The sequence below is a fragment of the Carassius carassius genome, chromosome 22 (assembly GCF_963082965.1).
Source record: "Carassius carassius chromosome 22, fCarCar2.1, whole genome shotgun sequence".
NCBI classification, from domain to species: Eukaryota; Metazoa; Chordata; class Actinopteri; order Cypriniformes; family Cyprinidae; genus Carassius; species Carassius carassius.
The window spans coordinates 32,058,199-32,081,541 of NC_081776.1; the positions used below are offsets into that span (position 1 = coordinate 32,058,199).

The 23,343-nt window shown below is 41.9% G+C and overlaps 28 non-coding genes across 28 annotated transcripts; all 28 read left to right on the forward strand.

Annotated features, from left to right (window-relative positions):
- Window positions 1-3,312: 3,312 nt before the first annotated feature.
- trnav-cac (transfer RNA valine (anticodon CAC)) lies at window positions 3,313-3,385 on the forward strand. Its single transcript has one exon. It is a non-coding gene; the product is annotated as a tRNA-Val (tRNA).
- A 604-nt stretch (window positions 3,386-3,989) lies between these two features.
- On the forward strand, window positions 3,990-4,062 carry trnav-uac (transfer RNA valine (anticodon UAC)). The gene has a single exon. It is a non-coding gene; the product is annotated as a tRNA-Val (tRNA).
- A 1,114-nt stretch (window positions 4,063-5,176) lies between these two features.
- trnav-uac (transfer RNA valine (anticodon UAC)) lies at window positions 5,177-5,249 on the forward strand. Its single transcript has one exon. It is a non-coding gene; the product is annotated as a tRNA-Val (tRNA).
- Window positions 5,250-5,681: 432 nt separating this feature from the next.
- trnav-cac (transfer RNA valine (anticodon CAC)) lies at window positions 5,682-5,754 on the forward strand. The gene has a single exon. It is a non-coding gene; the product is annotated as a tRNA-Val (tRNA).
- A 903-nt stretch (window positions 5,755-6,657) lies between these two features.
- trnav-aac (transfer RNA valine (anticodon AAC)) lies at window positions 6,658-6,730 on the forward strand. The gene has a single exon. It is a non-coding gene; the product is annotated as a tRNA-Val (tRNA).
- Window positions 6,731-6,858: 128 nt separating this feature from the next.
- On the forward strand, window positions 6,859-6,931 carry trnav-cac (transfer RNA valine (anticodon CAC)). Its single transcript has one exon. It is a non-coding gene; the product is annotated as a tRNA-Val (tRNA).
- Window positions 6,932-7,167: 236 nt separating this feature from the next.
- Window positions 7,168-7,240, forward strand: trnav-aac (transfer RNA valine (anticodon AAC)). The gene has a single exon. It is a non-coding gene; the product is annotated as a tRNA-Val (tRNA).
- Window positions 7,241-7,363: 123 nt separating this feature from the next.
- trnav-cac (transfer RNA valine (anticodon CAC)) lies at window positions 7,364-7,436 on the forward strand. The gene has a single exon. It is a non-coding gene; the product is annotated as a tRNA-Val (tRNA).
- Window positions 7,437-8,349: 913 nt separating this feature from the next.
- Window positions 8,350-8,422, forward strand: trnav-aac (transfer RNA valine (anticodon AAC)). The gene has a single exon. It is a non-coding gene; the product is annotated as a tRNA-Val (tRNA).
- Window positions 8,423-8,546: 124 nt separating this feature from the next.
- Window positions 8,547-8,619, forward strand: trnav-cac (transfer RNA valine (anticodon CAC)). The gene has a single exon. It is a non-coding gene; the product is annotated as a tRNA-Val (tRNA).
- Window positions 8,620-8,929: 310 nt separating this feature from the next.
- On the forward strand, window positions 8,930-9,002 carry trnav-cac (transfer RNA valine (anticodon CAC)). Its single transcript has one exon. It is a non-coding gene; the product is annotated as a tRNA-Val (tRNA).
- A 605-nt stretch (window positions 9,003-9,607) lies between these two features.
- Window positions 9,608-9,680, forward strand: trnav-uac (transfer RNA valine (anticodon UAC)). The gene has a single exon. It is a non-coding gene; the product is annotated as a tRNA-Val (tRNA).
- A 236-nt stretch (window positions 9,681-9,916) lies between these two features.
- On the forward strand, window positions 9,917-9,989 carry trnav-aac (transfer RNA valine (anticodon AAC)). The gene has a single exon. It is a non-coding gene; the product is annotated as a tRNA-Val (tRNA).
- A 3,217-nt stretch (window positions 9,990-13,206) lies between these two features.
- Window positions 13,207-13,280, forward strand: trnav-aac (transfer RNA valine (anticodon AAC)). Its single transcript has one exon. It is a non-coding gene; the product is annotated as a tRNA-Val (tRNA).
- Window positions 13,281-13,413: 133 nt separating this feature from the next.
- On the forward strand, window positions 13,414-13,486 carry trnav-aac (transfer RNA valine (anticodon AAC)). The gene has a single exon. It is a non-coding gene; the product is annotated as a tRNA-Val (tRNA).
- Window positions 13,487-14,287: 801 nt separating this feature from the next.
- trnav-uac (transfer RNA valine (anticodon UAC)) lies at window positions 14,288-14,360 on the forward strand. Its single transcript has one exon. It is a non-coding gene; the product is annotated as a tRNA-Val (tRNA).
- A 241-nt stretch (window positions 14,361-14,601) lies between these two features.
- trnav-aac (transfer RNA valine (anticodon AAC)) lies at window positions 14,602-14,674 on the forward strand. Its single transcript has one exon. It is a non-coding gene; the product is annotated as a tRNA-Val (tRNA).
- A 139-nt stretch (window positions 14,675-14,813) lies between these two features.
- Window positions 14,814-14,886, forward strand: trnav-cac (transfer RNA valine (anticodon CAC)). The gene has a single exon. It is a non-coding gene; the product is annotated as a tRNA-Val (tRNA).
- A 912-nt stretch (window positions 14,887-15,798) lies between these two features.
- On the forward strand, window positions 15,799-15,871 carry trnav-uac (transfer RNA valine (anticodon UAC)). Its single transcript has one exon. It is a non-coding gene; the product is annotated as a tRNA-Val (tRNA).
- Window positions 15,872-16,672: 801 nt separating this feature from the next.
- On the forward strand, window positions 16,673-16,745 carry trnav-uac (transfer RNA valine (anticodon UAC)). The gene has a single exon. It is a non-coding gene; the product is annotated as a tRNA-Val (tRNA).
- A 746-nt stretch (window positions 16,746-17,491) lies between these two features.
- On the forward strand, window positions 17,492-17,564 carry trnav-aac (transfer RNA valine (anticodon AAC)). The gene has a single exon. It is a non-coding gene; the product is annotated as a tRNA-Val (tRNA).
- Window positions 17,565-17,684: 120 nt separating this feature from the next.
- trnav-cac (transfer RNA valine (anticodon CAC)) lies at window positions 17,685-17,757 on the forward strand. Its single transcript has one exon. It is a non-coding gene; the product is annotated as a tRNA-Val (tRNA).
- Window positions 17,758-18,875: 1,118 nt separating this feature from the next.
- Window positions 18,876-18,948, forward strand: trnav-cac (transfer RNA valine (anticodon CAC)). Its single transcript has one exon. It is a non-coding gene; the product is annotated as a tRNA-Val (tRNA).
- Window positions 18,949-20,036: 1,088 nt separating this feature from the next.
- trnav-cac (transfer RNA valine (anticodon CAC)) lies at window positions 20,037-20,109 on the forward strand. Its single transcript has one exon. It is a non-coding gene; the product is annotated as a tRNA-Val (tRNA).
- A 603-nt stretch (window positions 20,110-20,712) lies between these two features.
- Window positions 20,713-20,785, forward strand: trnav-uac (transfer RNA valine (anticodon UAC)). Its single transcript has one exon. It is a non-coding gene; the product is annotated as a tRNA-Val (tRNA).
- A 236-nt stretch (window positions 20,786-21,021) lies between these two features.
- Window positions 21,022-21,094, forward strand: trnav-aac (transfer RNA valine (anticodon AAC)). Its single transcript has one exon. It is a non-coding gene; the product is annotated as a tRNA-Val (tRNA).
- A 126-nt stretch (window positions 21,095-21,220) lies between these two features.
- trnav-cac (transfer RNA valine (anticodon CAC)) lies at window positions 21,221-21,293 on the forward strand. The gene has a single exon. It is a non-coding gene; the product is annotated as a tRNA-Val (tRNA).
- A 1,116-nt stretch (window positions 21,294-22,409) lies between these two features.
- Window positions 22,410-22,482, forward strand: trnav-cac (transfer RNA valine (anticodon CAC)). Its single transcript has one exon. It is a non-coding gene; the product is annotated as a tRNA-Val (tRNA).
- Window positions 22,483-23,343: the final 861 nt, after the last annotated feature.

Genomic DNA, 23,343 nt, shown 5'->3' on the forward strand with positions numbered 1-23,343 from the left:
TTGAACAGTAAGATTTTTAATTCTCACCAAGCCTGCCTTTATTTGGTCCAAAATACAGTAAAAGCAATAATATTGTTGAAATATTTTTACTAGTTAAAATAACTGCTTTCTATTTGAACATATAGTAAAATGTATTTTATTTCTGTGATGCTCCGCTGTATTTTCAGCATCATTTCTCCAGTCTTCAGTGTCACATGATCTTCAGAAATCAGAATAATGATTTACTGATCAAGAAAAAATATTATTATTATTATTATTATCAATATTTTAAACCCCCCAGGGATTCTTTAAATAGAAAGATCCAAAGATCTGCATTTATTTGAAATAAAAAGCTTTCTTAACAATATAGATTGTACCATTCTTTTGGGGGGAAAGAAATGACAGAAATTAATGCCTTTTTTTTTAGCAAGGATGATTTAAATTGATTAAAAGTGATGATAAAGATGAAAAATGTTGATGATGAAAATGTAAAAAAAAAAAAAAAAAATATATATATATATATATCAGATAAATGCTGTTCTTCTGAACTTTCTATTCATGTAAGAAACTGAAAAGATTGTACTCGGCTGTTTTCAACATAACATAACAACAACAGTAATAATAATAATAATAATTTTTTCTTGAGCAGTAAATCATCATATTATTCTGATTTCTGAAGATCGTGTGACACTGAAGACTGGATGAATGATGCTGAAAATACAGCTGTGCATCACAGAAATAAATTACAGTATATATTCAAATATATAGCCTTCCTGATAATGTTCGGGGTTCAGACACACTCTCTCTGTTTAAATCTAGATTAAAAACACATCTCTTTCGCCAAGCATTCGAATAATGTATCTCTTAAATTGTGAGTGTAGTTGTATCTGATCAAATGTGCATTCTTATTCTTTAGCTTGGGTTAAACTAATTAATTTTACTCTGTTGGAACAGCAGCTATGCTAATGATGTCTCTATATGTGTCTCTGTTTCTGCTGGATTTACATCCCGTGGTAACTAGGATTTACACAAGCTCCAGTCTGGATCCAGAACACCTGAGAAGAGATGATGCTGAACCTCAGAGGACCTCAGATGATGCTGACCCTGAATCAACAACAGAACTAACAAATATTGCTACATGTGTGACTGCATCATATAATAATTATTAATTATTAATAAAATTAATAATGTTCATCGTCTGGCTGACTACGTCTTGTATGAATTTTTCTACAAATCCTGTCATACGTGCACAAACTGACAGTCACCACTTATAAGCTACTACTAAATATTGTAGAAACATAATTTTCTGTAAAGTTGCTTTGTAACAATTTGTATTGTAAAAAGCGCTATACAAATAAACTTGAATTGAATTGAATTGAAATAGAAAGCAGCTGATTTAAAATAGTAAGAATATTTAAAATGCTACAGTTTTTGCTGTACTTTGGATAAAATAAAGGCAGGCTTGGTGAGCAGAAGAAATTCTCAAAAAACATTAAAAATCTTACTGCTGAAAAACATTTGACTGGTAAGAGTATTTTAAATAAAATATTTATTTACGGAGTTTAATAATAGCCGTTACTAACATTTAGTGTTTACAAAACTGAGCAAGATAAAATAAAGCAAGTCAATACAATTAATTAACACACTAAAGTACAGTGTAAACAAGGCCAATACTTCTGATGTTTTATTTAACAAATGGAAATCAATTAAATAATTTAAAATTGTAGACTAAACAACAACAGCTACAATAATATTAATAATAATACAATTTGTGGAAGACACAGAAAATAAAACAAGCCTTCGACCTGTTTAAGAAGATCCTTGCTCCTATGTTGCGTTGCCAAGAGATGTTCAAGAGAGGCAGTTCTCAACAGATCTGTCCATCTATGGTCCAACACGAAGACCAGCCGTTCTGAGGGGTCCAGTGTGAGCTGAACGAGGGACGCAGTTATGGCAGATGGTGTGGTGTTCTACAGAAGATTAACAGCATTACTTTATTAAAATATAATGTCTTGGTGTTGTGTGCACATATGAGACAGACAGTTTACACACATAAGTGCCTGTATGAATTATTTATTTACCTGCATCCGGAAGAAACCCTTCCCTTCAGTGTCTGGTGTGATGTTATGGTGGAGTGAGACGGGTGGATGGGTCTTGACACAGCATGCATCATCTTAACATTCCTGAAATATAGATTCAAATTAAATATATCAAATGTATTTTATAATTCATTATATATATATATATATATATATGTATGTATGTGTGTGTGTGTCTTTATTTTTACAATTTTTTTTTTTTTTTTTTATATTTGAATATATTTTCTAATCATTGTAATTTATTCCTGTTATGAAAAGCTGAATTTTCTGAATTATTACTCCAGTCTTCAGCATCACGTCAACCTTCCGAAAATAATGTGCTTTCATCATTGTAGTGACAATGATAATATCAACATTGATTACAATAAGAAATGTTTTGTGAGCAAATAATCATATAAATAATGATTTCTGGATCATATGACACACTAAAGAGTATAAATGATGCTGAAGAATTCAGCTTTGCATCACAGGAATAAAGTTAATTTAACATAGGAAATAGTTATTTTAAGTTGTACCACACAGTAAATGTTGACAATTTTTATATATATATATATATATATATATATATAGGAAATAGTTATTTTGAAATTGTACCACACAGTACATGTTGACAATTATATATATATATATATATATATATTTATATATTTGCACTAAAGTCTTGAAAATCACATAACATTCAAAACAGTTGCTATAATTAATCACATAAGTATGATTATATGATAATATAATAAGTAATTAATTGTAAGTTTTTTTTTTGGTTTAGTTTTTTTAAAAGAAACACATAATTCACTTTACCTGCTTGTTGGGAGTTTGGCAGCGTATGTTGTTCAAACAAAACAATTTCGTGAAGAAATCTCCGATCGTAAAACGCGTCTCCTCTCCTTCAGAGCGAATGATTGACAGATGAGTATCTGCTGTTTGAATTCCCCGCCACGGAAGAAGCGAAACAGCGCCAGGAAATCTACGTGTGGCCACAAATATATTGCATCCGTAGTGTTAAGCACTACCATAGAGAATGAATGGGAAAAGTTAAGAGAAGTTAAGCTTAACTATTTTCGGCTCCCGCGCGAAAGGTCTTCGGTTCGAAACCGAGCAGAAACAGCTGCTTCCTTTTCATGAAAAGTATGAACCCTTTTTAGCCGACTGTGGGCTTTAGAAGACATTACCTTTATGCACATTTTACAGAGACTTCAATTAAAAATGTTGGACTGTTTTAGAGGTAGGTAGGTAGGTTTCCGTAGTGTAGTGGTTATCACGTTGGCCTCACACGCGAAAGGTCCCCAGTTCGAAACTGGGCGGGAACAGTGAATCTCTTTTTCACAATGGTTCAATTGGCATTCTGTTGAGGAGGAACTCAATGCTACCGAAGCTTTGCGGCCAAGAGGCATGAATATAGTCAGCAAAGGTGTAGTTGATGCAGAAATGAAAGAGCAGTCACTGTTTGACCTAAACCTAACCCACACTCGTGCCATTTCAAGCCTGCGTGGCTTTCTTCTGAGGAACACGAAAGAAGATATTTGTCAGAGTGGCCCTCTGTTAGGCAGCAGCTCTACGTCACGAAGGCCTTTCTTTACACAGGTGTGAAGACAATTATTAAGCCACACTAGGCAGCAGTAACTGCCACACCGACAGACTCTGTACTTTAAACCAGGCAGTTTCAATGAACAGATGGATGGTGCACTCAAAGACAAAATATTTCGTATAACGTTAAAAACAATTAAATTAAATAACCTAAAAAAGAGCAAAAAAGTAATGGTCACAGAGAAATCCTTCAGACAACTGGAAAAATGCCAGGTTTGCCACTAAAAAAAAAGCTATTTGCAGACTGAAGAGCACAACGCAATCTGTAATTTTATACGTGCTCCAAGAAGCGTGCGATGAAAAGGTCAGATCCAACCTTGACTGCAGGTTTCCGTAGTGTAGAGGTTATCACATTCGCCTTACACGCGAAAGGTCCCCAGCTCGAAACTGGGCGGAAACAGGTGGGGGCTTTTGTTCTTTCTGTGGTGAAATGGCTGTCTGGTAGGCAGGTGGTCCAAGCTGCAAACGCCTTAATTCCAAGGTAAGTTAAGGGAAATTATTTGGAAACTCGGCATAGACTGCCACGCCGAATGAACTCTGTCCTGTTGTGTGTGGGATTTACGCAGATTGCCTATTTGCGTTTGGGCTCATCATTGTATAGATTATGGCGAAAAAGAACTAGTGTGGAAGTGGGGAGTTTCTGTAGTGTAGTGATCATCACGTTCGCCTAACACGCGAAAGGTCCTCGGTTCGAAACTGAGCAGAAACAGCTGCTTCCTTTTGATGAAAAGTATGAACCCTTTTTAGCCGACTGTGGGCTTTAGAAGACATTACCTTTATGCACATTTTACAGAGCCTTCAATAAAAAATGTTGGACTGTTTGAGTGAGGTAGGTAGGTTTCCGTAGTGTAGTGGTTATCACGTTCTCCTCACACGCGAAAGGTCCCCAGTTCGAAACTGTGCGGGAACAGTGAATCTCTTTTTCACAATGGTTCAATTGGCATTCTGTTGAGGAGGAACTCAACGCTACCGAAGCTTTGCGGCCAAGAGGCATGAATATAGTTAGCAAAGGTGTAGTTGATGCAGAAATGAAAGAGCAGTCACTGTTTGACCTAAACCTAACCCACACTCGTGCCATTTCAAGCCTGCGTGGCTTTCTTCTGAGGAACACGAAAGAAGATATTTGTCAGAGTGGCCCTCTGTTAGGCAGCAGCTGTACGTCATGAAGGCCTTCCTTTACACAGGTGTGAAGACAATTATTAAGCCACACTAGGCAGCAGTAACTGCCACACCGACAGACTCTGTACTTTAAACCAGGCATATTCAATGAACAGATGGATGGTGCACTCTAAGACAAAATATTTCGTATAACGTTAAAAACAATTATATTAAATAACCTAAAAAAGAGCAAAAAAGTAATGGTCACAGAGCAATCCTTCAGACAACTGGAAAAATGCTTGGTTTGCCACTCAAAAAAAAACTATTTGCAGACTGAAGAGCACAACGCAATCTGTAATTTTATTCGTGCTCCAAGAAGCGTGCGATGAAAAGGTCAGATCCAACCTTGACTGCAGGTTTCCGTAGTGTAGAGGTTATCACATTCGCCTTACACGCGAAAGGTCCCCAGCTTGAAACTGGGCGGAAACAGGTGGGGGCTTTTGTTCTTTCTGTGGTGAAATGGCTGTCTGGTAGGCAGGTGGTCCAAGCTGCAAACGCCTTAATTCCGAGATAAGTTAAGGGAAATTATTTGGAAACTCGGCGTAGACTGCCACGCCGAATGAACTCTGTCCTGTTGTGTGTGGGATTTACACAGATTGCCTATTTGCGTTTTCGGCACATCATTGTATAGATTATGGCGAAAGAGAACTACTGTGGAAGTAGGGAGTTTCTGTAGTGTAGTGGTCATCATGTTCGCCTAACACGGGTCCTTGGTTCGAAACCGAGCAGAAACAGCTGCTTCCTTTTGATGAAAAGTATGAACCCTTTTTAGCCGACTGTGGGCTTTAGAAGACATTACCTTTATGCACATTTTACAGAGCCTTCAATTAAAAATGTTGGACTGTTTGGAGAGGTAGGTAGGTTTCCGTAGTGTAGTGGTTATCACGTTGGCCTCACACGCGAAAGGTCCCCAGTTCGAAACTGGGCGGGAACAGTGAATCTCTTTTTCACAATGGTTCAATTGGCATTCTGTTGAGGAGGAACTCAATGCTACCGAAGCTTTGCGGCCAAGAGGCATGAATATAGTCAGCAAAGGTGTAGTTGATGCAGAAATGAAAGAGCAGTCACTGTTTGACCTAAACCTAACCCACACTCGTGCCATTTCAAGCCTGCGTGGCTTTCTTCTGAGGAACACGAAAGAAGATATTTGTCAGAGTGGCCCTCTGTTAGGCAGCAGCTCTACGTCACGAAGGCCTTTCTTTACACAGGTGTGAAGACAATTATTAAGCCACACTAGGCAGCAGTAACTGCCACACCGACAGACTCTGTACTTTAAACCAGGCAGTTTCAATGAACAGATGGATGGTGCACTCAAAGACAAAATATTTCGTATAACGTTAAAAACAATTAAATTAAATAACCTAAAAAAGTAATGGTCACAGAGAAATCCTTCAGACAACTGGAAAAATGCTTGGTTTGCCACTAAAAAAAAAGCTATTTGCAGACTGAAGAGCACAACGCAATCTGTAATTTTATACGTGCTCCAAGAAGCGTGCGATGAAAAGGTCAGATCCAACCTTGACTGCAGGTTTCCGTAGTGTAGAGGTTATCCCATTCTCCTTACACGCGAAAGGTCCCCAGCTCGAAACTGGGCGGAAACAGGTGGGGGCTTTTGTTCTTTCTGTGGTGAAATGGCTGTCTGGTAGGCAGGTGGTCCAAGCTGCAAACGCCTTAATTCCAAGGTAAGTTAAGGGAAATTATTTGGAAACTCGGCATAGACTGCCACGCCGAATGAACTCAGTCCTGTTGTGTGTGGGATTTACGCAGATTGCCTATTTGCGTTTGGGCAAATCATTGTATAGATTATGGCGAAAGAGAACTAGTGTGGAAGTGGGGAGTTTCTGTAGTGTAGTGGTCATCACGTTCGCCTAACACGCGAAAGGTCCTCGGTTCGAAACCGAGCAGAAATAGCTGCTTCCTTTTGATGAAAAGTATGAACCCTTTTTAGCCGACTGTGGGCTTTAGAAGACATTACCTTTATGCACATTTTACAGAGCCTTCAATAAAAAATGTTGGACTGTTTGAGAGAGGTAGGTAGGTTTCCGTAGTGTAGTGGTTATCACGTTCTCCTCACACGCGAAAGGTCCCCAGTTCGAAACTGGGCGGAAACAGGTGGGGGCTTTTGTTCTTTCTTTGGTGAAATGGCTGTCTGGTAGGCAGGTGGTCCAAGCTGCAAACGCCTTAATTCCGAGGTAAGTTAAGGGAAATTATTTGGAAACTCGGCATAGACTGCCACGCTGAATGAACTCAGTCCTGTTGTGTGTGGGATTTACGCAGATTGCCTATTTACGTTTGGGCAAATCATTGTATAGATTATGGCGAAAGAGAACTAGTGTGGAAGTGGGGAGTTTCTGTAGTGTAGTGGTCATCACGATCGCCTAACACGCGAAAGGTCCTCGGTTCGAAACCGAGCAGAAACATTTGCTTACTTTTGATGAAAAGTATGAACCCTTTTTAGCCGACTGTGGGCTTTAGAAGACATTACCTTTATGCACATTTTACAGAGCCTTCAATTAAAAATGTTGGACTTCTGAGTGAGGTAGGTTTCCGTAGTGTAGTGGTTATCACGTTAGCCTCACACGCGAAAGGTCCCCAGTTCGAAACTGGGCGGGAACAGTGAATCTCTTTTTCACAATGGTTCAATTGGCATTCTGTTGAGGAGGAACTCAATGCTACCGAAGCTTTGCGGCCAAGAGGCATGAATATAGTTAGCAAAGGTGTAGTTGATGCAGAAATGAAAGAGCAGTCACTGTTTGACCTAAACCTAACCCACACTCGTGCCATTTCAAGCCTGCGTGGCTTTCTTCTGAGGAACACGAAAGAAGATATTTGTCAGAGTGGCCCTCTGTTAGGCAGCAGCTCTACGTCACGAAGGCCTTTCTTTACACAGGTGTGAAGACAATTATTAAGCCACACTAGGCAGCAGTAACTGCCACACCGACAGACTCTGTACTTTAAACCAGGCATTTTCAATGAACAGATGGATGGTGCACTCAAAGACAAAATATTTCGTATAACGTTAAAAACAATTATATTAAATAACCTAAAAAAGAGCAAAAAAGTAATGGTCACAGAGCAATCCTTCAGACAACTGGAAAAATGCTTGGTTTGCCACTCAAAAAAAAACTATTTGCAGACTGAAGAGCACAACGCAATCTGTAATTTTATTCGTGCTCCAAGAAGCGTGCGATGACAAGGTCAGATCCAACCTTGACTGCAGGTTTCCGTACTGTAGAGGTTATCACATTCGCCTTACACGCGAAAGGTCCCCAGCTTGAAACTGGGCGGAAACAGGTGGGGGCTTTTGTTCTTTCTGTGGTGAAATGGCTGTCTGGTAGGCAGGTGGTCCAAGCTGCAAACGCCTTAATTCCGAGATAAGTTAAGGGAAATTATTTGGAAACTCGGCGTAGACTGCCACGCCGAATGAACTCTGTCCTGTTGTGTGTGGGATTTACGCAGATTGCCTATTTGCGTTTGGGCACATCATTGTATAGATTATGGCGAAAGAGAACGACTGTGGAAGTAGGGAGTTTCTGTAGTGTAGTGGTCATCACGTTCGCCTAACACGCGAAAGGTCCTCGGTTCGAAACCGAGCAGAAACAGCTGCTTCCTTTTGATGAAAAGTATGAACCCTTTTTAGCCGACTGTGGGCTTTAGAAGACATTACCTTTATGCACATTTTACAGAGCCTTCAATTAAAAATGTTGGACTGTTTGAGGGAGGTAGGTTTCCGTAGTGTAGTGGTTATCACGTTCGCCTCACACGCGAAAGGTCCCCAGTTCGAAACTGGGCGGGAACCTCCCAGTGAATCTCTCCTGGGAATTACGCAGATTGCCTATTTGCGTTTGGGCACATCATTGTATAGATTATGGCGAAAGAGAACTAGTGTTAAAGTGGGAAGTTTCTGTAGTGTAGTGGTCATCACATTCACCTAACACGCGAAAGGTCCTCGTTTCGAAACCGAGCAGAAACAGCTGCTTCCTTTTGATGAAAAGTATGAACCCTTTTTAGCCGACTGTGGGCTTTAGAAGACATTACCTTTATGCACATTTTACAGAGCCTTCAATTAAAAATGTTGGACTGTTTGAGGGAGGTAGGTAGGTAGGTAGGTTTCCGTAGTGTAGTGGTTATCACGTTCGCCTCACACGCGAAAGGTCCCCAGTTCGAAACCGGGCGGGAACAGTGAATCTCTTTTTCACAATGGTTCAATTGGCATTCTGTTGAGGAGGAACTCAATGCTACCGAAGCTTTGCGGCCAAGAGGCATGAATATAGTCAGCAAAGGTGTATTTGATGCAGAAATGAAAGAGCAGTCACTGTTTGACCTAAACCTAACCCACACATGTGCCATTTCAAGCCTGCGTGGCTTTCTTCTGAGGAACACGAAAGAAGATATTTGTCAGAGTGGCCCTCTGGTAGGCAGCAGCTCTACGTCACAAAGGTCTTTCTTTACACAGGTGTGAAGACAATTATTAAGCCACACTAGGCAGCAGTAACTGCCACACCGACAGACTCTGTACTTTAAACCAGGCAGTTTCAATGAACAGATGGATGGTGCACTCAAAGACAAAATATTCCGTATAACGTTAAAAACAATTAAATTAAATAACCTAAAAAAGAGCAAAAAAGTAATGGTCACAGAGAAATCCTTCAGACAACTGGAAAAATGCTTGGTTTGCCACTCAAAAAAAAAGCTATTTGCAGACTGAAGAGCACAACGCAATCTGTAATTTTATTCGTGCTCCAAGAAGCGTGCGATGAAAAGGTCAGATACAACCTTGACTGCAGGTTTCCGTAGTGTAGGGGTTATCACATTCGCCTTACACGCGAAAGGTCCCCAGCTCGAAACTGGGCGGAAACAGGTGGGGGCTTTTTTTCTTTCTGTGGTGAAATGGCTGTCTGGTAGGCAGGTGGTCCAAGCTGCAAACGCCTTAATTCCGAGGTAAGTTAAGGGAAATTATTTGGAAACTCGGCGTAGACTGCCACGCCGAATGAACTCTGTCCTGTTGTGTGTGGGATTTACACAGATTGCCTATTTGCTTTTGGGCACATCATTGTATAGATTATGGCGAAAGAGAACTAGTGTGGAAGTGGGGAGTTTCTGTAGTGTAGTGGTCATCACGTTCGCCTAACACGCGAAAGGTCCTCGGTTCGAAACCGAGCAGAAACAGCTGCTTCCTTTTGATGAAAAGTATGAACCCTTTTTAGCCGACTGTGGGCTTTAGAAGACATTACCTTTATGCACATTTTATAGAGCCTTCAATTAAAAATGTTGGACTGTTTGAGGGAGGTAGGTTTCCGTAGTGTAGTGGTTATCACGTTCGCCTCACACGCGAAAGGTCCCCAGCTCGAAACTGGGCAGGAACAGTGATTCTCTTTTTCACAATGGTTCAATTGGCATTCTGTTGAGGAGGAACTCAATGCTACCGAAGCTTTGCGGCCAAGAGGCATGAATATAGTCAGCAAAGGTGTAGTTGATGTAGAAATGAAAGAGCAGTCACTGTTTGACCTAAACCTAACCCACACTCGTGCCATTTCAAGCCTGCGTGGCTTTCTTCTGAGGAACACGAAAGAAGATATTTGTCAGAGTGGCCCTCTGTTAGGCAGCAGCTCTATGTCACGAAGGCCTTTCTTTACACAGGTGTGAAGACAATTATTAAGCCACACTAGGCAGCAGTAACTGCCACACCGACAGACTCTGTACTTTAAACCAGGCAGTTTCAATGAACAGATGGATGGTGCACTCAAAGTCAAAGTCAAAGTCAAAGTCACCTTTATTTATATAGCGCTTTAAACAAAATACATTGCGTTAAAGCAACTGAACAACATTCATTAGGAAAACAGTGTCAATAATGAAAAAATGATAGTTAAAGGGAGTTCATTATTGAATTCAGTTATGTCATCTCTGTTCAATTAAATAGTGTCTGTGCATTTATTTGCAATCAAGTCAACGATATCGCTGTAGATGAAGTGTCCCCAACTAAGCAAGCCAGAGGCGACAGCGGCAAGGAACCGAAACTCCATCGGTGACAGAATGGAGAAAAAAAACCTTGGGAGAAACCAGGCTCAGTTGGGGGGCCAGTTCTCCTCTGACCAGACGAAACCAGTAGTTCAATTCCAGACTGCAGCAAAGTCAGATTGTGCAGAAGAATCATCTGTTTCCTGTGGTCTTGTCCTGGTGCTCCTTTGAGACAAGGTCTTTACAGGGGATCTGTATCTGGGGCTCTAGTTGTCCTGGTCTCTGCTGTCTTTCAGGGATGTAGAGGTCCTTTCTAGGTGCTGATCCAGCATCTGGTATGGATACATACTGGATCCGGGTGACTGCAGTGACCCTCTGATCTGGACACAGACTGGATCTGGTGGCCTCGGAACAAAAGAGAAACAGACAAATATTAGCGTAGATGCCATTCTTCTAATGATGTAGCAAGTACATAGGGTGTTATGGGAAGTGTTTCCGGTTCCGGTTTACCTAATTAATGCAGCCTAAAAATCCTTTAACAGATTTGGATAATAAAAGCATATTAGTTTGTTATGTGTATGCCAGGTTAAAGAGATGGGTCTTTAATCTAGATTTAAACTGCAAGAGTGTGTCTGCCTCCCGAACAATGTTAGGTAGGTTATTCCAGAGTTTAGGCGCCAAATAGGAAAAGGATCTGCCGCCCGCAGTTGATTTTGATATTCTAGGTATTATCAAATTGCCTGAGTTTTGAGAACGTAGCGGACGTAGAGGATTATAATGTAAAAGGAGCTCATTCAAATACTGAGGTGCTAAACCATTAAGGGCTTTATAGGTAATAAGCAATATTTTAAAATCTATACGATGCTTGATAGGGAGCCAGTGCAGTGTTGACAGGACCGGGCTAATATGGTCATACTTCCTGGTTCTAGTAAGAACTCTTGCTGCTGCATTTTGGACTAGCTGTAGTTTGTTTTCTAAGCGTGGAGAACAACCACCCAATAAAGCATTACAATAATCTAACCTTGAGGTCATAAAAGCATGGATTAACATTTCTGCATTTGACATTGAGAGCATAGGCCGTAATTTAGATATATTTTTGAGATGGAAAAATGCAGTTTTACAAATGCTAGAAACGTGGCTTTCTAAGGAAAGATTGCGATCAAATAGCACACCTAGGTTCCTAACTGATGACGAAGAATTGACAGAGCAACCATCAAGTCTTAGACAGTGTTCTAGGTTATTACAAGTGGAGTTTTTAGGTCCTATAATTAACACCTTTGTTTTTTCAGAATTTAGCAGTAAGAAATTACTTGTCATCCAGTTTTTTATATCGACTAAGCAATCCATTAGTTTTTCAAATTGGTGTGTTTCACCGGGCTGCGAAGAAATATAGAGTTGAGTATCATCAGCATAACAGTGAAAGCTAACACCATGTTTCCTGATGATATCTCCCAAGGGTAACATATAGAGCGTGAAGAGTAGCAGCCCTAGTACTGAGCCTTGAGGTACTCCATACTGCACTTGTGATCGATAGGATACATCTTCATTCACTGCTACGAACTGATGGCGGTCATATAAGTACGATTTAAACCATGCTAATGCACTTCCACTGATGCCAACAAAGTGTTCAAGTCTATGCAAAAGAATTTTGTGGTCAATTGTGTCAAACGCAGCACTAAGATCCAATAAAACTAATAGAGAGATACACCCACGATCAGATGATAAGAACAGATCATTTGTAACTCTAAGGAGAGCAGTCTCAGTACTATGATACGGTCTAAATCCTGACTGGAAATCCTCACATATACCATTTTTCTCTAAGAAGGAATATAATTGTGAGGATACCACCTTTTCTAGTATCTTGGACAGAAAAGGGAGATTCGAGATTGGTCTATAATTAACTAGTTCTTTGGGGTCAAGCTGTGGTTTTTTGATGAGAGGCTTAATAACAGCCAGTTTGAAGGTTTTGGGGACATATCCTAATGACAATGAGGAATTAATAATAGTCAGAAGAGGATCTATGACTTCTTGAAGCACCTCTATTAGGAGTTTAGATGGTATAGGGTCTAACATACATGTTGTTGGTTTAGATGATTTAACAAGTTTATACAATTCTTCCTCTCCTATAGTAGAGAATGAGTGGAACTGTTCCTCAGGGGGTCTATAGTGCACTGTGTGATATGATACTGTATCTGACAGCTGAATGGTTGCAATTTTATCTCTAATAGTATCGATTTTAGAAGTAAAGTAGACAAAGACAAAATATTTCATATAACGTTAAAAACAATTAAATTAAATAACCTAAAAAAGAGCAAAAAAGGAATGAACTCTGTCCTGTTGTGTGTGGGATTTACACAGATTGCCTATTTGCGTTTGGGCACATCATTGTATAGATTATGGCGAAATAGAACTAGTGTGGAAGTGGGGAGTTTCTGTAGTGTAGTGGTCATCACGTTCGCCTAACATGCGAAAGGTCCTCGGTTTCGAAACCGAGCAGAAACAGCTGCTTCCTTTTGATGAAAAGTATCAACCCTTTTTAGCCGACTGTGGGCTTTAGAAGACATTACCTTTATGCACATTTTACAGAGCCTTCAATTAAAAATGTTGGACTGTTTGAGGGAGGTAGGGTAGGTAGGTTTCCGTAGTGTAGTGGTCATCACGTTTGCCTAACACGCGAAAGGTCCTCGGTTCGAAACCGAGCAGAAACAGCTGCTTCCTTTTGATGAAAAGTATGAACCCTTTTTAGCCGACTGTGGGCTTTAGAAGACATTACCTTTATGCACATTTTACAGAGCCTTCAATTAAAAATGTTGGACTGTTTGAGGGAGGTAGGTTTCTGTAGTGTAGTGGTTATCACGTTCGCCACACACGCGAAAGGTCCCCAGTTCGAAACTGGGTGGGAAAAGTGAATCTCTTTTTCACAATGGTCCAATTGGCATTCTGTTGAGGAGGAACTCAACGCTACCGAAGCTTTGTGGCCAAGAGACATGAATATAGTCAGCAAAGGTGTAGTTGATGCAGAAATGAAAGAGCAGTCACTGTTTGACCTAAACCTAACCCACACTCGTGCCATTTCAAGCCTGCGTGGCTTTCTTCTGAGGAACACGAAAGAAGATATTTTTCAGAGTGGCCCTCTGTTAGGCAGCAGCTCTACGTCACGAAGGCCTTTCTTTACACAGGTGTGAAGACAATTATTAAGCCACACTAGGCAGCAGTAACTGCCACACCGACAGACTCTGTACTTTAAACCAGGCAGTTTCAATGAACAGATGGATGGTGCACTCAAAGACAAAATATTTCATATAACGTTAAAAACAATTAAATTAAATAACCTAAAAAAAAGCAAAAAAGTAATGGTCACAGAGCAATCCTTCAGACAACTGGAAAAATGCTTGGTTTGCCACTCAAAAAAAAGCTATTTGCAGACTGAAGAGCACAACGCAATCTGTAATTTTATTCGTGCTCCAAGAAGCGTGCGATGAAAAGGTCAGATCCAACCTTGACTGCAGGTTTCCGTAGTGTAGAGGTTATCACATTCGCCTTACACGCGAAAGGTCCCCAGCTCGAAACTGGGCGGAAACAGGTGGGGGCTTTTGTTCTTTCTGTGGTGAAATGGCTGTCTGGTAGGCAGGTGGTCCAAGCTGCAAACGCCTTAATTCCGAGGTAAGTTAAGGGAAATTATTTGGAAACTCGGCATAGACTGCCACGCCGAATGAACTCTGTCCTGTTGTGTGTGGGATTTAAGCAGATTGCCTATTTGCGTTTGGGCTCATCATTCTATAGATTATGGTGAAATTATGGAGAACTAGTGTGGAAGTGGGGAGTTTCTGTAGTGTAGTGGTCATCACGTTCGCCTAACACGCGAAAGGTCCTCGGTTTGAAACCGAGCAGAAACAGCTGCTTCCTTTTGATGAAAAGTATGAACCCTTTTTAGCCGACTGTGGGCTTTAGAAGACATTACCTTTATGCACATTTTACAGAGCCTTCAATTAAAAATGTTTGACTGTTTGGAGAGGTAGGTAGGTAGGTAGGTAGGTTTCCGTAGTGTAGTGGTTATCACGTTCGCCTCACACGCGAAAGGTCCCCAGTTTGAAACTGGGTGGGAACAGTGAATCTCTTTTTCACAATGGTTCAATTGGCATTCTGTTGAGGAGGAACTCAACGCTACCGAAGCTTTCGGCTTTTTTCATGCCAAGAGGCATGAATATAGTCAGCAAAGGTGTAGTTGATGCAGAAATGAAAGAGCAGTCACTGTTTGACCTAAACCTAACCCACACTCGTGTCATTTCAAGCCTGCGTGGCTTTCTTCTGAGGAACACGAAAGAAGATATTTGTCAGAGTGGCCCTCTGTTAGGCAGCAACTCTACGTCACGAAGGCCTTTCTTTACACAGGTGTGAAGACAATTATTAAGCCACACTAGGCAGCAGTAACTGCCACACCGACAGACTCTGTACTTTAAACCAGGCAGTTTCAATGAACAGATGGATGGTGCACTCAAAGACAAAATATTTCGTATAACGTTAAAAACAATTAAATTAAATAACTTAATAAAGAGCAAAAAAGTAATGGTCACAGAGCAATCCTTCAGACAACTGGAAAAATGCTTGGTTTGCCACTCAAAAAAAAGCTATTTGCAGACTGAAGAGCACAACGCAATCTGTAATTTTATTCGTGCTCCAAGAAGCGTGCGATGAAAAGGTCAGATCCAACCTTCACTGCAGGTTTCCGTAGTGTAGAGGTTATCACATTCGACTTACATGCGAAAGGTCCCCAGCTCGAAACAGGTGGGGGCTTTTTTTCTTTCTGTGGTGAAATGGCTGGTTGGTAGGCAGGTGGTCCAAGCTGCAAACGCCTTAATTTCGAGGTAAGTTAAGGGAAATTATTTGGAAACTCGGCGTAGACTGCCACGCTGAATGAACTCTGTCCTGTTGTGTGTGGGATTTACGCAGATTGCCTATTTGCGTTTGGGCACATCATTGTATAGATTATGGCGAAAGAGAACTAGTGTGGAAGTGGGGAGTTTCTGTAGTGTAGTGGTCATCACGTTCGCCTTACACGCGAAAGGTCCTTGGTTCGAAACCGAGCAGAAACAGCTGCTTCCTTTTGATGAAAAGTATGAACCCTTTTTAGCCGACTGTGGGCTTTAGAAGACATTACCTTTATGCACATTTTACAGAGCCTTCAATTAAAAATGTTGGACTGTTTGAGGGAGGTTGGTTTCCGTAGTGTAGTGGTTATCACGGTCGCCTCACACGCGATAGGTCCCCAGTTCGAAACAGGGCGGGAACAGTGAATCTCTTTTTCACAATGGTTTAATTGGCATTCTGTTGAGGAGGAACTCAACGCTACCAAAGCTTTGCGGCCAAGAGGCATGAATATAGTCAGCAAAGGTGTAGTTGATGCAGAAATGAAAGAGCAGTCACTCTTTGACCTAAACCTAACCCACACTCGTGCCATTTCAAGCCTGCGTGGCTTTCTTCTGAGGAACACGAAAGAAGATATTTGTCAGAGTGGCCCTCTGTTAGGCAGCAGCTCTACGTCACGAAGGCCTTTCTTTACACAGGTGTGAAGACAATTATTAAGCCACACTAGGCAGCAGTAACTGCCACACCAACAGACTCTGTACTTTAAACCAGGCAGTTTCAATGAACAGATGGATGGTGCACTCAACGACAAAATATTTCGTATAACGTTAAAAACAATTAAATTAAATAACCTAAAAAAGAGCAAAAAAGTAATGGTCACAGAGCAATCCTTCAGACAACTGGAAAAATGCTTGGTTTGCCACTCAAAAAAAAGCTATTTGCAGACTGAAGAGCACAACGCAATCTGTAATTTTATTCGTTCTCCAAGAAGCGTGCGATGAAAAGGTCAGATCCAACCTTTACTGCAGGTTTCCGTAGTGTAGAGGTTATCACATTCGCCTTACACGCGAAAGGTCCCCAGCTCGAAACTGGGCGGAAACAGGTGGGGGCTTTTTTTCTTTCTGTGGTGAAATGGCTGTCTGGTAGGCAGGTGGTCCAAGCTGCAAACGCCTTAATTCCGAGGTAAGTTAAGGGAAATTATTTGGAAACTCGGCATAGACTGCCACGCCGAATGAACTCTGTCCTGTTGTGTGTGGGATTTACGCAGATTGCCTATTTGCGTTTGGGCACATCATTGTATAGATTATGGCGAAAGAGAACTAGTGGGGAGTTTCTGTAGTGTAGTGGTCATCACGGTCGCCTAACACGCGAAAGGTCCTCGGTTCGAAACTAAGCAGAAACAGCTGCTTACTTTTGATGAAAAGTATGAACCCTTTTAAGCCAACTGTGGGCTTTAGAAGACATTACCTTTATGCACATTTTACAGAGCCTTCAATTAAAAATGTTGGACTGTTTGAGGGAGGTAGGTAGGTAGGTAGGTTTCCGTAGTGTAGTGGTTATCACGTTCTCCTCACACGCGAAAGGTTCCCAGTTCGAAACTGGGCGGAAACAGGTGGGGGCTTTTGTTCTTTCTTTGGTGAAATGGCTGTCTGGTGGGCAGGTTGTCCAAGCTGCAAACGCCTTAATTCCGAGGTAAGTTAAGGGAAATTATTTGGAAACTCGGCATAGACTGCCACGCCGAATGAACTCTGTCCTGTTGTGTGTGGGATTTACGCAGATTGCCTATTTGCGTTTGGGCACATCATTGTATAGATTATGGCGAAAGAGAACTAGTGTGGAAGTGGGGAGTTTCTGTAGTGTAGTGGTCATCACGTTCGCCTAACACGCGAAAGGTCCTCGGTTCGAAACCGAGCAGAAACAGCTGCTTCCTTTTGATGATATGAACCCTTTTTAGCCGACTGTGGGCTTTAGAAGACATTACCTTTATGCACATTTTACAGAGCCTTCAATTAAAAATGTTGGACTGTTTGAGGGAGGTAGGTTTCCGTAGTGTAGTGGTTATCACGTTCGCCTCACACGCGAAAGGTCCCCAGTTCGAAACTGGGCGGGAACAGTGAATCTCTTTTTCACAATGGTTCAATTGGCATTCTGTTGAGGAGGAACTCAACGCTACCGAAGCTTTGCGGCCAAGAGGCATGAATATAGTCAGCAAAGGTGTAGTTGATGCAGAAATGAAAGAGCAGTCACTGTTTGACCTAAACCTAACCCACACTCGTCCCATTTCAAGCCTGCGTGGCTTTCTTCTGACGAACACGAAAGAAGATATTTGTCAGAGTGGCCCTCTGTTAGGCAGCAGCTCTACGTCACGAAGGCCTTTCTTTACACAGGTGTGAAGACAATTATTAAGCCACACTAGGCAGCAGTAACTGCCACACCGACAGACTCTGTACTTTAAACCAGGCAGTTTCAATGAACAGATGGATGGTGCACTCAAAGACAAAATATTTCGTATAACGTTAAAAACAATTAAATTAAATAACCTAAAAAAGAGCAAAAAAGTAATGGTCACAGAGCAATCCTTCAGACAACTGGAAAAATGCTTGGTTTGCCACTCTAAAAAAAGCTATTTGCAGACTGAAGAGCACAACGCAATCTGTAATTTTATTCCTGCTCCAAGAAGCGTGCGATGAAAAGGTCAGATACAACCTTGACTGCAGGTTTCCGTAGTGTAGAGTTTATCACATTCGCCTTACACGCGAAAGGTCCCCAGCTTGAAACTGGGCGGAAACAGGTGGGGGCTTTTTTTCTTTCTGTGGTGAAATGGCTGTCTGGTAGGCAGGTGGTCCAAGCTGCAAACGCCTTAATTCCGAGGTAAGTTAAGGGAAATTATTTGGAAACTCGGAGTAGACTGCCACGCCGAATGAACTCTGTCCTGTTGTGTGTGGGATTTACACAGATTGCCTATTTGCTTTTGGGCACATCATTGTATAGATTATGGCGAAAGAGAACTAGTGTGGAAGTGGGGAGTTTCTGTAGTGTAGTGGTCATCACGTTCGCCTAACACGGGAAAGGTCCTTGGTTCAAAACCGAGCAGAATCAGCTGCTTCCTTTTGATGAAAAGTATGAACCCTTTTTAGCCGACTGTGGGCTTTAGAAGACATTACCTTTATGCACATTTTACAGAGACTTCAATTAAAAATGTTGGACTGGTTGAGGGAGGTAGGTAGGTAGGTTTCCGTAGTGTAGTGGTTATCACGTTCGCCTCACATGCGAAAGGTCCCCAGTTCGAAACTGGGCGGGAACAGTGAATCTCTTTTTCACAATGGTTCAATTGGCATTCTGTTGAGGAGGAACTCAACGCTACCGAAGCTTTGCGGCCAAGAGGCATGAATATAGTCAGCAAAGGTGTAGTTGATGCAGAAATGAAAGAGCAGTCACTGTTTGACCTAAACCTAACCCACACTCGTGCCATTTCAAGCCTGCGTGGCTTTCTTCTGAGGAACACGAAAGAAGATATTTGTCAGAGTGGCCCTCTGTTAGGCAGCAGCTCTACGTCACGAAGGCCTTTCTTTACACAGGTGTGAAGACAATTATTAAGCCACACTAGGCAGCAGTAACTGCCACACCGACAGACTCTGTACTTTAAACCAGGCAGTTTCAATGAACAGATGGATGGGGCACTCAAAGACAAAATATTTCGTATAACGTTAAAAACAATTAAATTAAATAACCTAAAAAAGACCAAAAAAGTAATGGTCACAGAGCAATCCTTCAGACAACTGGAAAAATGCTTGATTTGCAAACTGAAGAGCACAACGCAATCTGTAATTTTATTCGTGCTCCAAGAAGCGTGCGATGAAAAGGTCAGATCCAACCTTGACTGCAGGTTACCGTAGTGTAGAGGTTATCACATTCGCCTTACACGCAAAAGGTCCCCAGCTCGAAACTGGGCGGAAACAGGTGGGGGCTTTTTTTCTTTCTGTGGTGAAATGGCTGTCTGGTAGGCAGGTGGTCCAAGCTGCAAACGCCTTAATTCCGAGGTAAGTTAAGGGAAATTATTTGGAAAGTCGGCATAGACTGCCACGCCGAATGAACTCTGTCCTGTTGTGTGTGGGATTTACGCAGATTGCCTATTTGCGTTTGGGAACATCATTGTATAGATTATGGCGAAAGAGAACTAGTGTGGAAGTGGGGAGTTTCTGTAGTGTAGTGGTCATCATGTTCGCCTAACACGCGAAAACTCCTCGGTTCTAAACCGAGCAGAAACAGCTGCTTACTTTTGATGAAAAGTATGAACCCTTTATAGCCGACTGTGGGCTTTAGAAGACATTACCTTTATGCACATTTTACAGAGCCTTCAATTAAAAATGTTGGACTGTTTGAGGGAGGTAGGTTTCCGTAGTGTAGTGGTTATCACGTTAGCCTCACACGCGAAAGGTCCCCAGTTCGAAACTGGGCGGGAACAGTGAATCTCTTTTTCACAATGGTTCAATTGGCATTCTGTTGAGGAGGAACTCAACGCTACCGAAGCTTTGCGGCCAAGAGGCATGAATATAGTCAGCAAAGGTGTAGTTGATGCAGAAATGAAAGAGCAGTCACTGTTTGACCTAAACCTAACCCACACTTGTGTCATTTCAAGCCTGCGTGGCTTTCTTCTGAGGAACACGAAAGAAGATATTTGTCAGAGTGGCCCTCTGTTAGGCAGCAGCTCTACGTCACGAAGGCCTTTCTTTACACAGGTGTGAAGACAATTATTAAGCCACACTAGGCAGCAGTAACTGCCACACCGACAGACTCTGTACTTTAAACCAGGCAGTTTTAATGAACAGATGGATGGTGCACTCAAAGACAAAATATTTCGTATAACGTTAAAAACAATTATATTAAATAACCTAAAAAAGAGCAAAAAAGTAATGGTCACAGAGCAATCCTTCAGACAACTGGAAAAATGCTTGCTTTGCCACTCAAAAAAAACTATTTGCAGACTGAAGAGCACAACGCAATCTGTAATTTTATTCGTGCTCCAAGAAGCGTGCGATGAAAAGCTCAGATCCAACCTTGACAGCAGGTTTCCGTAGTGTAGAGGTTATCACATTCGCCTTACACGCGAAAGGTCCCCAGCTCGAAACTGGGCGGAAACAGGTGGGGGCTTTTTTTCTTTCTGTGGTGAAATGGCTGTCTGGTAGGCAGGTGGTCCAAGCTGCAAACGCCTTAATTCCGAGGTAAGTTAAGGGAAATTATTTGGAAACTCGGCGTAGACTGCCACGCCGAATGAACTCTGTCCTGTTGTGTGTGGGATTTACACAGATTGCCTATTTGCTTTTGGGCACATCATTGTATAGATTATGGCGAAAGAGAACTAGTGTGGAAGTGGGGAGTTTCTGTAGTGTAGTGGTCATCACGTTCGCCTAACACGGGAAAGGTCCTTGGTTCAAAACCGAGCAGAAACAGCTGCTTCCTTTTGATGAAAAGTATGAACCCTTTTTAGCCGACTGTGGGCTTTAGAAGACATTACCTTTATGCACATTTTACAGAGACTTCAATTAAAAATGTTGGACTGTTTTAGCGGTAGGTAGGTTTCCGTAGTGTAGTGGTTATCACGTTCGCCTCACACGTGAAAGGTCCTCAGTTCGAAACTGGGCGGGAACAGTGAATCTCTTTTTCACAATGGTTCAATTGGCATTCTGTTGAGGAGGAACTCAATGCTACCGAAGCTTTGCGGCCAAGAGGCATGAATATAGTCAGCAAAGGTGTAGTTGATGCAGAAATGAAAGAGCCGTCACTGTTTGACCTAAACCTAACCCACACTCGTGCCATTTCAAGCCTGCGTGGCTTTCTTCTGAGGAACACGAAAGAAGATATTTGTCAGAGTGGCCCTCTGTTAGGCAGCAGCTCTACGTCACTAAGGCCTTTCTTTACACAGGTGTGAAGACAATTATTAAGCCACACTAGGCAGCAGTAACTGCCACACCGACAGACTCTGTACTTTAAACCAGGCAGTTTCAATGAACAGATGGATGGTGCACTCAAAGACAAAATATTTCGTATAATGTTAAAAACAATTTAATTAAATAACCTAAAAAAGAGCAAAAAAGTAATGGTCACAGAGCAATCCTTCAAACAACTGGAAAATGCTTGGTTTGCCACTCAAAAAAAAGCTATTTGCAGACTGAAGAGCACAACGCAATCTGTAATTTTATTCGTGCTCCAAGAAGCGTGCGATGAAAAGGTCAGATACAACCTTGACTGCAGGTTTCCGTAGTGTAGAGTTTATCACATTCGCCTTACACGCGAAAGGTCCCCAGCTTGAAACTGGGCGGAAACAGGTGGGGGCTTTTTTTCTTTCTGTGGTGAAATGGCTGTCTGGTAGGCAGGTGGTCCAAGCTGCAAACGCCTTAATTCCGAGGTAAGTTAAGGGAAATTATTTGGAAACTCGGAGTAGACTGCCACGCCGAATGAACTCTGTCCTGTTGTGTGTGGGATTTACACAGATTGCCTATTTGCTTTTGGGCACATCATTGTATAGATTATGGCGAAAGAGAACTAGTGTGGAAGTGGGGAGTTTCTGTAGTGTAGTGGTCATCACGTTCGCCTAACACGGGAAAGGTCCTTGGTTCAAAACCGAGCAGAATCAGCTGCTTCCTTTTGATGAAAAGTATGAACCCTTTTAGCCAACTGTGGGCTTTAGAAGACATTACCTTTATGCACATTTTACAGAGACTTCAATTAAAAATGTTGGACTGGTTGAGGGAGGTAGGTAGGTAGGTTTCCGTAGTGTAGTGGTTATCACGTTCGCCTCACACGCGAAAGGTCCCCAGTTCGAAACTGGGCGGGAACAGTGAATCTCTTTTTCACAATGGTTCAATTGGCATTCTGTTGAGGAGGAACTCAACGCTACCGAAGCTTTGCGGCCAAGAGGCATGAATATAGTCAGCAAAGGTGTAGTTGATGCAGAAATGAAAGAGCAGTCACTGTTTGACCTAAACCTAACCCACACTTGTGCCATTTCAAGCCTGCGTGGCTTTCTTCTGAGGAACACGAAAGAAGATATTTGTCAGAGTGGCCCTCTGTTAGGCAGCAGCTCTACGTCACGAAGGCCTTTCTTTACACAGGTGTGAAGACAATTATTAAGCCACACTAGGCAGCAGTAACTGCCACACCGACAGACTCTGTACTTTAAACCAGGCAGTTTCAATGAACAGATGGATGGGGCACTCAAAGACAAAATATTTCGTATAACGTTAAAAACAATTAAATTAAATAACCTAAAAAAGACCAAAAAAGTAATGGTCACAGAGCAATCCTTCAGACAACTGGAAAAATGCTTGATTTGCAAACTGAAGAGCACAACGCAATCTGTAATTTTATTCGTGCTCCAAGAAGCGTGCGATGAAAAGGTCAGATCCAACCTTGACTGCAGGTTACCGTAGTGTAGAGGTTATCACATTCCCCTTACACGCGAAAGGTCCCCAGCTCGAAACTGGGTGGAAACAGGTGGGGGCTTTTTTTCTTTCTGTGGTGAAATGGCTGTCTGGTAGGCAGGTGGTCCAAGCTGCAAACGCCTTAATTCCGAGGTAAGTTAAGGGAAATTATTTGGAAAGTCGGCATAGACTGCCACGCCGAATGAACTCTGTCCTGTTGTGTGTGGGATTTACGCAGATTGCCTATTTGCGTTTGGGAACATCATTGTATAGATTAT